General features: G+C 39.0%; 1 protein-coding gene across 5 annotated transcripts in view; it reads left to right on the top strand.

Annotated features, from left to right (window-relative positions):
* Positions 1–12,041, top strand: part of PPARGC1A (PPARG coactivator 1 alpha) — a 779,791-nt gene that overhangs the window by 100,302 nt on the left and 667,448 nt on the right. The window contains exon 1 of one of the 5 annotated variants that reach the window (XM_072620374.1): positions 3,378–11,202. The exons of the other annotated variants lie outside the window; for them this stretch is intronic. The gene's annotated coding sequence lies outside the window, so the exon portion shown is untranslated. Of the gene's footprint in view, positions 1–3,377; positions 11,203–12,041 lie in introns of those variants that run through there. 5 annotated transcript variants of the gene reach the window in all.

Below are 12,041 nucleotides of genomic sequence, written 5' to 3'. Positions count from 1 at the left end.
CTCCCTCTTTCCACTTCCAATCCCTTCTCCCATTGCATCCTGGGCTGTCTCCAGTCAACCTGATGAATATCTGGTCACTGGACCCAGAAATGGTTCTGGAGGAGAAAGTGAGGTTGGTGACCTTGCACAGCCCTCCCTCTCTCAAAACAAAGTCAAGTGCAAGTCATGTCATCATTTCCATGATGTCATGGTCCTCTTTGAAAATAGAAGGACACAACAACCTTCACACGAGTTCAGGTTCCAGCTTATGATACCTTGCCCTTACTTCCTTTCTGCAGTTTTCATTATCTCTTCTCTTTGCTATCCATTCTGGCCCATACCCGTGCTCTTTCCCTGCAGTGGTTCAAAAATGGGTTTCAGAGGCTCTGGGTCAGTCATGGGCTGTTTGAGTCCTGATCTGATTGGCCTCATATCCTGTTGTGGCTCAGATACAGGCTGCCTAGATGCTGGCTGTGCTGTCCAGGTATTAGTCTGGTCCTGTCTCTTGAGGTCGGCTGGTCATGGGTATGGGCTGTTTACACACTATGCCTTTTGATTACTCTGGTTTGTTTCTACTCAGAACTTCTGAAGGTTTCAGGAAGTCTTCTTATACAGTCTTAAACTGGTTAGAAGTACTTATAGCCTTTTCTCTATGGTTTTCTTTGTCAATATTCCTTTAAATGCTTTTTTAGAACTTAACTAGGGTGTGTGTGTGTCTGGAATCCAGATTCATCTAGATCCTATCACACCTCCATTTTCTTCCCTTTCTCTTCTTATGATGATTTAACTAACATTCACTTATCTTTTCGACCTTCACTAACAGGTCTGACATAATTCTGGGTCATGGGAATAGCTCTTCTCAGGAGCTAGAATCAGCTAATGCTTTGCCAAGAAACTTCTTTGAAAGGCAAACAAAGGCACAATATCCATTTGATGGCGGGCACTGCAGAGGAGAAGTAGGTATTCCTTTTCAGTAACCTTCAGTCACTGTTAGCTTCCACCGTACCCAGGGCCATCTCCAAACATCCTGATCTATATCTGGCCATTGTACTCAAATGACTCTGGAGGAGAAAGTGAGGTTGGTGATGTTACACAGCCCTCCCTCACTTAAATCCAATTGATGGATTTCATTGCAAGTCATGGCCTCATCTTCTTGATGTCATGGTCCTCTTCGAGAACGAAGGACATACAACAAAAATAAGTCATTGTTAACTAGAATACTACATCAACCAGAATAATTCATTCCTTCACCATGCTGGCTATCAGAAAGTTTACTATAGTAATTTCCATGAGCTGATTTACCAACTATATGTGATCATTCTGCAGAACAAACCATTAAGAAAAAATACACATGATTCCGGGGATGCATGGAAAGGAGATAAATAAATGCTTTAATTTAGAATTAAATGCAGTTTGCAAGTAACTACTTCTTGACTGTAAAATTTAGTCTGTGAAAAAGGTAAAGATGAATGATTCTGTCTTAGGTTTCTAAGCATCTCTTTATCACTTGTACTTTTCCTTTTCCCCAGTTCAGACAAACGACTTAAGTGAAAAGCACATTAGCCAAAAAAGGGTAACTTGTCTTTAACGTGTCTGATCTAGAACCTTTCATTCCAGACCACAGTCCATCAGTGGGATAGGATGCGATGCATAGACAACATTGCCAGGAAGACAGCATCCCTCATTATCCCAGCTTTTCCCAATCATGTAAGAGTGGAATCAAGGGCAGGGGTAGAAGTCAGGATGAATGACAATGTACCTTGGCAATAAGACATCTAGTGGTAGGAATTTAGAGAAATACTGTGTAACAGCAAAGCTGAATGAAGTATGAATTTTGAGATGGATTCTTTTTTTGCCATTAGAGCTTTCATTATGACAGAGGAATAATCTTATGAGTAAGGATCAGGCTCTGGTCTCATTTGCTTTTATTCCCTTTTTATTTATGACTGCAGGAGCCATTCACTTGTCTGGCTTAGGGTCTTTAGAGGCTATCTCTTCCAAAAAATAGAAAGAGCGTTTTGTCCTTTTTCTTCAAGTCTGACTCCGGTTTATGGATCTCTTCAGTATTCTTGGGTTTTGGGTTCTTAGTGCTGGACTCTCTGGCTGACTGAGAAATCTTCACCTATTCAGTAAGAGTGAAGAGGTATGTTAATTTGGGATGAGAAACTCAATGTCTTTTTCCTGTGTGGATACTGGGTATGGAAGCCTTCATTTGGGTCGTTTCTCACTGGAGTCATCAGGCTTGCTTCATTCAGAAACAATGCAAGGTTTTAGGCCTGAATATATTTGGTTTAGAGATACCTCAACAGTTAACAAGAAGGTAGGGATACTTGCTTTTGCACATATGCGCAAAATATCTCCTCATACTATTCTTGTGGACAAGATGAATATATATGACTAGACTACATACCTTTAGGCAGTTTCAGATCTGATTGTGAATAAACAAGTCCAAAAAGTGGTCTTTGGTTCCATATTAAGTTGAAAGGAGGTCACCAAGGGACTATCAAGGGAGTTGTGTGTGTTTGACACTGTACTGTTGAACATTTCTATCAATAACTTGAATAAAGCACAGATGGCATCCTGAGCAACTTTGCAGATGACACAAAACTGTCATGTTGAATGACAGATTTAGGACCTGGAAGGATCTGGACAGGCCAGACCATGGTCCAAATCTAATAGGAGAATTTCAATAGATGTAAATGTCTTAAGCTTGGGTTCTAAAAAATCAACTTCACAAGTACAAAGAAAAAGAGCTAGTTTTTTCTTTCTTTCTGGAAGTTGAATATGTCAGTCAAGAAGAATTTATTAAATGCATTGTTCTAGGCCTTAGGGATGCAGATATGATGAATGAAACTATCCCTCTCCTCAAGGAGTTTACAGTCTAATGAAGACACTGATTTATTAGCCAAAAAAAACCCCCACTCGTATTCTGTGGCTGAATCAAGAAAGGCATCATTTTTAGGCTTAGGGAGCTGATGGTTTTGCTATAATCTGTTGTAGTCAGAGCATATTTTGAATATTATCTTTTGATCTAGGTGCCACATTGATAATATATAGAGTATCCAGGGGAGAGTGACTTATGTTGAAAGGTTCTGAGATTATTCCATACATATGAAGATTGTTGGAAGGAAAAATAGCTTGGGAGGAGTGCATAATTGATATCTTCAAGTATTTAAAAGATGTTCATCAGAGGAGGTATTCAACTTGTTTGGTTTGTCTCCTAAGGTTAGAACAAGGCATAATGGGTAACCATTACAGAGACAGATTTAAGCCTGGTATAAAGAAAAACTTCCCAATGATTAGAACAGAGGTGGGGAATCTGTGGCCTCAGGCCATATGTGGCCCTCTAGGTCCTCAAGTGCAACCCTTTGACTGGATTTAGCTGTACTTGAGGACCTAGAGGGCACATGTGACCTCGAGGCCACAGGTTCCCCACCCCTGGAGTAGAGCTTTCCACAAGTGGAGTGGACTGCTGTGGAGATAGCTGGTTACTCCTCATCTGATATTTGCCTTTGTATCATAGAGGGGGTTCTGACTCAGCTGATGGGTGGACTAGATGATTTTAAAAGTTCCTTCCTATCATGAGACACCATCAGTTTGGGAGAGAGTGATTCTGTGAGTACATATTTAATTTTCATACCCTTAGTTGTCTCTGAACAATGTTTTGTAGGAAGTATTTCTTTTTCCATTGAGGTTGCATATGGAAAAAGCACAGCTCCCTTAATTAGTGGCTATCTTGCTAAGAATTTAATAGCTCATTTATGTCAGATGAACATCATTTGGAAAGTTTTAGGTATCTATGGGATCCACAAGGTTTTATGTGTCTCCTATAACGATCTTGTTTATATCTTTGAGATCCATAGAGGAAGAAAACAGATTTTTAAACCATGAAATTACTCTATGCAATTTTTTTTTACCATCACTTTACTTAACCAAATTAGAGGATAATACCTTCTCAAATGGGGCCCCTGTGTGTAGTCATCCTGACAGATCTGAAATCAGACTCAGTACAAGCCTCTCTTCTGGGGCTGGTGTATATAAAAGAGAATGTATTTATGGAGAACGGATGTGGAGCCCAATTACAGTATCTTCTGTATTCTGAGTTGAAGCCAACAGAGCTGGTCTGTCTGTTAAAGCTAACACAATCTTAGGTTTCACTGGCAGAAATGTGACATCTAGACTATAGGAAGTCATTGGATTTAGAACTTGAAAGGCCCACAGAGATCACTTCATTTAATCCTCCCATTTTACAGAAGAAACTGAAACCTAGAGAGATTAATTACCTTGCATGAGGTTACAGAGTAAGTAGTAGAGACACATTCAAAGCCTAGTTTTTCTGACTCCAAATCCAGCACCCTTTTCATTGATTGTCCCTATGTAGTTTTCCTTGGTCAGACTGAATCTAGAACAATGTTTAGTTCTGGATAGGACATTTTAAAGTGAGATATTGACAAGCTGTAGGCAAATGTCTAGAGAAGGTCAATGAGAGAGGCAAGGGGACTGGAGACCTTGTTATAGGAGATATGGGAAGGTAGAAAGAATTTGGGGGTTAGGTGGGTGGAATGTATTTATCCTGGAAAAAAGGTGATAAAGGGAAAGCAAGATATCCTCGAGTTTTTTTGGCACTGTCATTTAGAAGAGGAGAGAGATTGTCCAATGTTTTTCCAGAAGGCAATGCTAGGACCAAAAAGAGTCTTTAAATCTTAATTACAAAGAAATAATTTTGGCTCATCCTAAGAGGAAAAACTTGTCAAATTTAAATAAAATAAAATTGTTAAATTAACAAAAAAATTCACAACTGGGACCATCTAGCACTGGAAAAACGTAGCCTTTCAAGATAATGAGATCCTTGTTGCTTAAAGGTATTGAAACGAGGGCTGGATGACCACTTATGGGGAGGATTACTGTAACAAAAAGGACTACTCTCAGTGGGATATTGGGCTAGATGATCTTTAAGGTTCCTTTCCACTCTAAGCTGCTGTGAAGCAGCAGAAAAGAAGAAACATGACAAAGCAGAGCCCCAGTCAGTCCAGGAAGTGGCCAGTCTAGAATGCAGCTTTTTACTGTGGGGTCATTCACGTGTTTCATTTCTAGTGAAAGATACCATGTAGCCTGCCTGGGAGCTACAGAACTGGAAGAACAATTTGTGAAAGACCAGGCCATAGTAATCATATAGTACAAACAGCTGTTAGAATTGTACCCAAAGGGACACACAAATCATCACAGCTGCCAATTCTTTAGTGATTTGCAATTTATAACAATCCATTGAGGTAGGTAGTTTTAAGTATTATTCCCCTTTTACAGAGAGGGAAACAGGCTGAGGCAAAATAATTTACCCAGGGTCACACAGCTAGCAAGTTGGATCTTAGATTCTGATTCCAAGTCAAAAGCTCTTTATATTAGGCCATATTGTCTCTCATATCACATGAATGCCATGGATAGTATTAAAAAAGAGAGAATTAAAAGTTTTATTTGTTTTAAATAGTGCCCTTAGAATCAGTGAGTTGGGGTCAGAGAACTTGTTTTTCAATCCTACCTCTCTTACTTTAATTCTTACCTTTATGACTTTGGGCAAGTCATTTAACTTCCTCAGAAGTAAAACTAGACAGTTAGAATAATTAGTCTCTAAGTTAATTTCTTATTTTGGATTTGTGGTCTTTGATTAGAGTGTGATCCAATTCTACTTAAACATTTATTAAGCAACTACTGGGTATAAGGCCCTGTGCAAGATATTGGGTATACAAAGATCAGAAATGAGTCTGTTCCCCCAGAGAGTTTATAATCTAGTAGGTAAGATGAGATTGTTGTGGTTGTTCAGTCATTTTCAGTCATGTTTGACTCTTTGTGACTCCATTTGGGGTTTTCTTGGCAAAGAAATTAGAATTGTTTGCCATTTTCTTCTCCAGCTCATTTTACAGATGAGGAAACTGAGGCAAACAGTGTTAAGTGACTTGCCCAAGGTCATACAACTAGTAGGTCTGAGGCCAGATTTGAACTCAGGAAGATGAGTCTTCCTGACAAGACCCAACACTGATAACTATGACACAAAGTTTAAGGTATTGATAAGTGTAAAGGAAAAGTTAACTTGAGGAAAAACCACCATGGAGGGTGACATTGCTTTTGGGAGGGGGGAAGGTGGATAGAGGTGTGAGTTCAGAAATGGCTTCTTGTGGTATTTCAGTTGGACCTTAAAAAAAGAGAAAGATTTTACCAGGTTCATTCATTTAACCAATACATATAAGGCACAGTGCTAGGCACTATAGATAGAGAAAAAAAATTAAATAATTTTTGTTCTCAAGGAGCCAATAATGGTACTTGAAGAAAACAGCTTGTGCATAGATCACAGGATCATACATTTAGAGCTGACTTAAAAAGACCTGAGAGGTAATCTACTCTTAATCTCCTTATTTTGCTTGAGATGCTAGGCACAGAGAGGTTAGTGACTTGCCTAGGGTCATATGGCTAAGTGTCTGAGGCAGAATTTGTACCCAGGTCTTCATGATTGTGTCCAGCACTCTATTACACCAAGATAGGTCAATACAAAATATATTAAAAAGTAAATACAGATTCATTTTGTAAGGTAAATTTACCAGTATCTGGGGGGATCAAGTGATAGCACCTGAGTTGAACCTTAAAGGAAGCCAAGGGATTTGATGAAGAGGAGGTGAGAGAGTACATTTCAGGCATGAGGGACAACCTTTACAAAGGCAGAGATGGGAGATGATATGTCATGTATGGGAAACAGGTAGACTAGTTTGTCCCTAATGTTGTTGGTAGGAAAGAGAAATGCTCAATAGCCTGGAAAGCACTTTAAATGGGAAAAAGAAAAGTTGGTATTTTATCCTAGAGGCAAGAGGGAGCTATTGGAGCTTCTTGAGCAAGGGAGTGATGTGCCTCGCCCCTTTGGCAGCCATGTGGAGGATAGATAGGATAGGGAGATTCTGGTCCAGATGCTCAATTAGGAAGCTATTGTAATTGTATCTGTGAGAGGTGATGAAGTCCAGAACTATGGTGATGACCCTGTGATTGGAGAGGAGATGGAGAGATGAAGTGTAGGTAGAGACCCTGCAAAGGATTGGGTATAGGAGCTGAGAGCACGAAAGTCAAGATTGACTGAGGTTGTGAACCTGGGTGACTATAAGAATGGTGGTGTCCTTGATAGAAGTAGGGAAATTAGGAAGACACACCCACTCATACATACACATGTGTGTATGTTTATATATATGTGAAATTACATGTGTGTATATGTGAAGTTAAAGACGAAGGATAATGCTCTGTTTTGGACATAATGAGTGAGATATAAGGTTTTGTCCTGTAAGTGTTGTGAGATTACTTGATAAATGTCCATGACCAAGGAGTCAAACCCTTAGCTGTTCGCAGAACTGACATTGTAAATACAGAGAGGAAGGTGACCTCCTGATTTCACCTATACAATTCATATCCATTTGGGAAATTTATTATATCTTATTGAGAATTAGTAATGATTATAAGAAACTAAAGAGACCAGCATTTAAATAAATAAAACTGTTCTGAATTAAAAGCATACTTGTAAATATGATCCTGATGACACTAATAATAAACAATGTATTGCCCACCCAGTATGTTAACGCTAGGGTGGGGGAAGGGCTGATCCTATTTACCTTCTCTCCACTCTAGCCTAGCCTTGCCTGATGGTCATCTAAGGAGTGTGGTCAGGAAGGTGCTCAGCATGTTCCTTGACTAATAGGGTAGAGGTTCGGCTGTGACTCATAAGCTATAGAAGGATGATTGACAAGGCTTTTAAAACTTTACTTGGCTCCCACTTCCCACTCCATCAGTCAGAAATTGTAAGAGTGAGCAGTTTCTGTTTGTAAAATAGGGGAAGACACTAAGGTCATGACAAATGTAGCTATCTGTGAGCCCCTTCTGCTGTCTTTGGGGAGTTGGTATTTTGAGTTGGTCTGTGGAAAAAATGTTCCTGCCACTTTTCACTTGGGGAGAATTGGCTAGAGAATTTAGCCTTCCATCTAAACACATTCTTTTTCCATTTTGGTTTAACCCTATATGATTTGTTTATGGAAATATCTGACATAGAAAACCAATATTAAGGAATATTATAGATATTAAAAGCATTATATATTATATTATAGACATTTATAGAAACATTATGTTATAGATTTTATATTACAGATATTAAAAGATTGTCTTTTCATAAAATGTCAGTATATTTATTTCCTAGTAGTAGCCTAGTAATACTTTCCTAAACCTCACAGGAGATTACTTGTTCTTTCCTACCATGTAAGACATTTTATCTCTGCCCCTACCTGGGATGCACTTGTTCCACTTCTGCCTCTTGGAATGCTTACCTTCCTTTAAGACTCAACTAAAGTACCACCTCCGTTAGAAGACTTTTCTTGACTGGCTCAATTATATGTACTCTTTTCCCACAATTATGTTATGTTCCATTGAATAAATTCCTTGTTTATTTATTTGCACACATGTTGTATGCTTTTAGCTCCCTGAAGGCAAGGACAATTTATCACAATTTACTTAGCCTAGTACCTTGCACACAATAGGTATTTAATAAATATTGAATTGAAGTGAGCACCCCCTAATATTCCAAGTTGAGGCTTTCATCTCTGCCTCTTGCCTATACTAAGAGTTTCCTGTTTTCCTTGATTCTAGTCTCTCCCATTTCCACTATATCCTTTATACCACTATTAATATCTTTTCAATTGTATAGGTAGGGCCATGGCACTCTAAGAAGCCCTCGCCCCACCCCAAAACCTTTGGTGAATGAAGTTAAGAGCTCTAAAGTTCAAAATATGCCAACATTGAGAAGGAAAATGGGACAACCAACCAACCGATCAATCAATCAGTAAACATTTATTTTCTACTATATGCCAGGCACTATGCTAAGCACCGGGGATACAAAAAGAAGCAAAAGATAGTCCCTGCTTCCAATGGTTATGTGCATGCATGCGTGTGCACATCCCTTGCCTTAAGTAATATCTGGGGGAAAAAAAGAATGTCATCAAAGGAATGGAACCATTCTTGGGGATGACAAGATGATGATAATAAGTGAAGGGGAGTTGGCAGAACTACTGAACTCTTCATTTGCCCAAGAGGATAGCCTTTGGACTAGAAAGGACAGGACATAAATATGAATTGAACTAAGATAGGGAGGGAGGTGATAAGAAAGTACCTCCTTCTGCCCTTGATCAATTCTAGTCATCTGGCCTATGTGAACCACAGTCTGGAGTACAGAAAGAAGCAGATTTTTGTTATCGCTGAGCCATTGTCACTGATTACTGAAAGATTATGAAGAAGCTGAAGGGACTGCAGGACTGGGGAACGTGGGGAAGAGAGTGTAATCTGTAAACCAGAGGTCATTGATGTTAACTTTTGTTCTTGGCAAAATTTTAGAATGTATTATTAAAATGATAATTAGTGAACTTTTAGTAAGGGAAATGTTGATCACAGAGGGCCAAATCTGGAGGTTTTAACAGACTTGAGCTCAATCCTGAGCCAAGCCAGAAAAACATTAATGTCATTTAGAGTACATTAAGAGAAGCATCATGCCCAGGGTGTAAGGAAGGATGGTCCTGCTCTACTGCATCCTGGTCATGGCACTCCTCGAGCATTCCAGCTAGTTCTGGAGGCTACATTTTTAAAAATAAAATTCTACTTCTTTCTTTTTTGGTCAACAAAAACCAGTTTTCTCTCCCTCCCATTCTTCCCTGTTGGGTAGGAAACCCCTTGTAACAAATATGCAGTCAAGCAAAACAAATTTGCATATTATCTGCATCTTAAATATATACTGTGTCATTTTATACCCTGGATCTGCCACCTCTCTGTCAGGAGTTAGGTAGCATGCTTCATCATCCATCTTCTGGGATTGTGTTTGGCCATTACATTGATCAGAGTTAATTGAGTCTTTCAGAGTTGTTTGTTTTACAGTTGTAATTTCACAAATTGTCTTTTTCTGCTCATTTCATTCAGAAGCAGCTCCTACAAACCTTCCCAGGTTTCCTTGATAAACTGGAGTTTACACAGAGAAAGGTGGTCAGGATGAGGGAAGACCCTTAGACCATTGCATACGATTATTGTTTGGAGGAAGTGGGAGTGTTTAGTCCAGAAAGGAAGACTTCTGTGCGTTAAGTGGATATGGGAGGTGACATGATATGTGTATTCAAGTATTTGAAGCACCCCACTGTGGGAAAGCAAAGACATTTCTTTTGCTTTGCCTCACCAGGTAGAACTAGGAAGAATGTGTGCAAATTGCAGAGGCAGATACAGGTTTGAGTAGACTTATCCAAAAGGAGAATGGGTACCCTTGGAGAGGTAATAGATGGTTTCCTTGTCTCCAAGATCTGCAGAGAAGGGCTTGATGACTATCTGTTCAGTATAATGCTGAAAGGAACTTCCTTCAGGTAGATTTTCATTCAGACAGCCCTGAGGTCTCCTACTCTGAGATTTTTTTTTTTTTTTATCATTTTTACCTCCATGATAAAATACAAACTTCTTTGCCTGTTAGATAGGATCTTCCATAATTAAGCTCTACCTTTATAGTCTTATTTTTCTTTATTTCCCTTTATAGAATATGTTCCAGTCAAACTAGAACATTCTCTATTCAGCTGTTCCCTACATGTGACATGCTATCTCCTGCTTCTATCCAGTCACATAGACTATCCACTGTGCCTGGAGCGCACTCCCCACTCCTCTCTACCCTGTACAATCCTTAATTTCTTTTAAGACCCAGTCTGAGTGTTAGCTCTCCATGAAGTATGGCTAGTCATTAATACTTTTTCCTCCCCCGGTTCTCCTAAAGCACTCTGTCTAACTTTTGGCTTTGATCTTGTCAGGTGCTACCGTTTATTATGCTTATTGGTATAATAAAATATAATCCCTTGAGGTCAGGACTTGTATCTTTTTTTTCATTTGCATATTATCAGTGCTATCCACATGAACCCTGCATACAGTGAGCACTTAATAAATGCTTATTGAATTAAACAGTAAAACAGAATAATGAGAAATGTAGCAGATAACCGCAGAAGTCACACACCCCATTGCTCAGGTTTCAGAGACCGTGAGGTTTGTTTTGAAGTTGAATTTTCTTCAGTGAAAATCTGTGTCATTAATGTTCAAAAACTTGTCCCTTGTTTCTTAGGTCAAGAGTTTTCTTAATGGCTGTGAGTATCAGGAGCACCCAGCTGCTGGTTTCATTATCTACCTCTGAAACAGGTAAATAATGAAAGTGCTGAAACATTTCCTACCAAGTTCCAAAGCTTTGGTCCTAGGGCATTTCAAAGGATTCCAAATCATGGGCCTAGGATATGTGGAGTTTCAGAGTATTAGGAAAAAACACACCTTCCAACAGACCCCAGGATTCAAAAATCAAAAGCATCAGTGGCTTAGTTTTCAGATACAAAAAACAAGAAAATCAACTCCTTTTCCAACTTTTGCTTATGCTGATTCAGTTGATAAAACATTGATGAAGATGGGAGTCCATTATTCCTGACTCTCCCCTAGCCCACACAGGAGTAAACAGATGGATTGGCTCTTCTCCGCATCACCACTTCCTTTCAGTCCCCCATGTCTGTTTGCCTCCCCAGATTGCTAATCAGCTATGCTTTGTGACTTGCAGAATAAGCACCTACTTTGTTAGTAAAGAAATCAGGTTGGTATTTAAGGGGAAATGGGATTTTTTTTTAAAAAAATGATTGATTATTTTAAAGGGGCACTTGGGACTAGCTTATGGATCTTACTGCATTAGACAGACATTAGTTCGATTGTTGGCAATACCCGTTGGATTAGGAGTATATAGTGGTATTCACTTGCAATCTGAGATTGTATGCCAGGCATTAAGTAGCACTGTGAATTTTATAGAGAGACCATAGTAATACCAGTTAATGAACCTCTCTCTGTCTGCTCTTCTATGGAAGAAAAGATTTTTAAAATTCATAGAATCATAGATCTGAAAGGACCTCAAGAGATCATTCAACAAGCATGAGATGAGTATCACGCACTAAGTATTAAATACAATGGGAGGTACAAAGAGAATATAAGATATATTATTATCT

The sequence above is a fragment of the Notamacropus eugenii genome, chromosome 6, assembly GCF_028372415.1.
Source record: "Notamacropus eugenii isolate mMacEug1 chromosome 6, mMacEug1.pri_v2, whole genome shotgun sequence".
Classification (NCBI taxonomy): domain Eukaryota; kingdom Metazoa; phylum Chordata; class Mammalia; order Diprotodontia; family Macropodidae; genus Notamacropus; species Notamacropus eugenii.
Note: the sequence above shows the minus strand (reverse complement) of the source record. Positions and strands in the feature narration are given on the sequence as shown.